Source organism: Paramormyrops kingsleyae, chromosome 10, assembly GCF_048594095.1.
Source record: "Paramormyrops kingsleyae isolate MSU_618 chromosome 10, PKINGS_0.4, whole genome shotgun sequence".
Lineage (NCBI taxonomy): Eukaryota > Metazoa > Chordata > Actinopteri > Osteoglossiformes > Mormyridae > Paramormyrops > Paramormyrops kingsleyae.
This window is the reverse complement of record NC_132806.1, coordinates 33526208-33528525: the sequence shown is the minus strand read 5'-3', so window position 1 is coordinate 33528525 and position 2318 is coordinate 33526208.

The window sequence follows — 2318 nt, the reverse complement described above, 5'->3', positions numbered from 1 at the left end:
TCTTTCGGATGACTGGCTTTTTTTCTCACTGTGATGGAATGCAGAATTAGGGTAATAAGCCCACCTCTGACCTGCAGGAGCGTGTTTTACGGGCCCTGTGGTACCGCGCCCTGTGATACCGGGCCTTGTGATACCGGGCCCTGTGGTACCGCGCCCTGTGATACCGGGCCACAATGCCGCTCCTCTGGAGGACGGAGGAGGTTTGGGGAAATTGTGATGAAAACAAGATGCTGTGGAGCGTTTTCATCTTAATGGATTATTGAATCATTTCAGGATTAGTAAAATGTAGGTCTCATGTATGGAAAGTTTTAAAAGACATGACAATCACTACAATAACGGGTAATGTACCTTAACAGCTTTAATATACATTAATAACAAATACATTAATATGATAATACGTGATAATTGTATAATGTTTGCTATTAATATACATTACAGCTGTTAAGTATGTTAGGATGTTAAGGTACAGTCGTGAAAAAATTAGGACCCCCAATAAGTATTTAGTACTTTATTAAGAAATATCAACATGTCAATTTTAAATCTTGTTTTTAAATTATATTTCTAGATAAAGATGATGTAATTGCATCACCTATGCAAAAACAAGAAACAAATTCACTTATTTAACAAAGGAAATTCCTACTGAGGAAAATGTGAGGACACCCTGTGCCCTAATAGCTAGTATTTCCCCCTTTGGCTGAAATAACCTCAATGACACGTTTCCTATAACCATCTATCAATCTCTGACATCGACTGGCAGAAAGGCTTCCCCACTCTCCAATGCAGAATTCCTTAAGCTGTGTGATGTTTGAAGGATGTCCTGCATGCACTTCTGCTTCAAATCACCACACAGCATCTCAATAGGATTCAGATCCGGGCTTTGACTTGACCATTCCAGAACTCTCCATTTCTTTCTTCTAAGCTTTTTCTTGGTAGATTTACTGGAATGTTTTGGTCTGGAATGTCTTCAGCTTCAACTTCTGGACAGATGATCTTACATTTTCCTCAAGCACCCTCTGATACGATGAAGAATTGATAGTGGATTCTATGATGGATTCTATGGTTCTGAGGTGGGTATCGGCCGGCCGCTGTCCCCCGCCCTGTGCCCGCATGCCCTGGCAGCCGGACCGGTGCAGTATGTGGTCCCGAGGTGGGTATCGGCCGGCCGCTGTCCGCCGCCCTGTGCCCGCATGCCCTGGCAGCCGGACCGGTGCAGTATGTGGTCCTGAGGTGGGTATCGGCCGGCCGCTGTCCGCCGCCCTGTGCCCGCATGCCCTGGCAGCCGGACCGGTGCAGTATGTGGTCCTGAGGTGGGTATCGGCCGGCCGCTGTCCGCCGCCCTGTGCCCGCATGCCCTGGCAGCCGGACCGGTGCAGTATGTGGTCCTGAGGTGGGTATCGGCCGGCCGCTGTCCGCCGCCCTGTGCCCGCATGCCCTGGCAGCCGGACCGGTGCAGTATGTGGTCCTGAGGTGGGTATCGGCCGGCCGCTGTCCGACGCCCTGTGCCCGCATGCCCTGGCAGCTGTCTGAATGGAGTATTAGAGTCTAAAATAGCCTTGGAGCTTGTGGGCTTGGAGCCAGATGCTCCTTAATCTCTGTAGGCTGAGACTCCCAGTTATTGTTTGTGCTTTTCCGGAGAAGAAGTCTGGCTCCGTGATCGATCCGTGGGGGTAAAATATGGATGAAGCCTCTGGGTTTTGCCTGTTTTGCGTTCTTTGCCTCTCCTCTCCTTCTGGGCTTGTTAACCAGGAATTTGTAATAATACATTAATAACTTAAAAGTTCGTAACTCTTAAAACTTGCAGTGGGGAAAATGTGCTTAGCTTGAATATCTGAAAAGTCCATGAGTTTAGATTCATGCGGCTGTGGAGTTATTAAGTGGGTGGTTTATTAGTACTTAAGGCGTTTTAGTGACTGACCAAATGACTGAAGTAGATTGGCTATAAATTCACCAGTGATTCTGTAGAATTTGTGGTCTATTTCACGACAAAGTTGGTGCCTTTAGCACTCCACGTGCCCAGTTACACGGGGACCTCCTAGCAGACCTGGGCGGGCGGGGTTTACACCTGTTTATGAGGATTTGCGGATTTGTTAAAGCCTTAGCCCTGTAGAAACCTCATCTTGCGTGTCTGATGCCTGTCGGAGCTCTGCGATGAAACTGATTTCATTAATCGCTGGAAAACGTGCTTGTGACCTTGCTTGGAAGATTTTCCACCCTCTCATCTGTCCAAAAATATTACTAAATAGATTATGGCCTAGAGCCAGATCAAAGCAGAGCTTTCATTCAGCTTTTAATGAGGCCTACCACGGACTCATTATTTG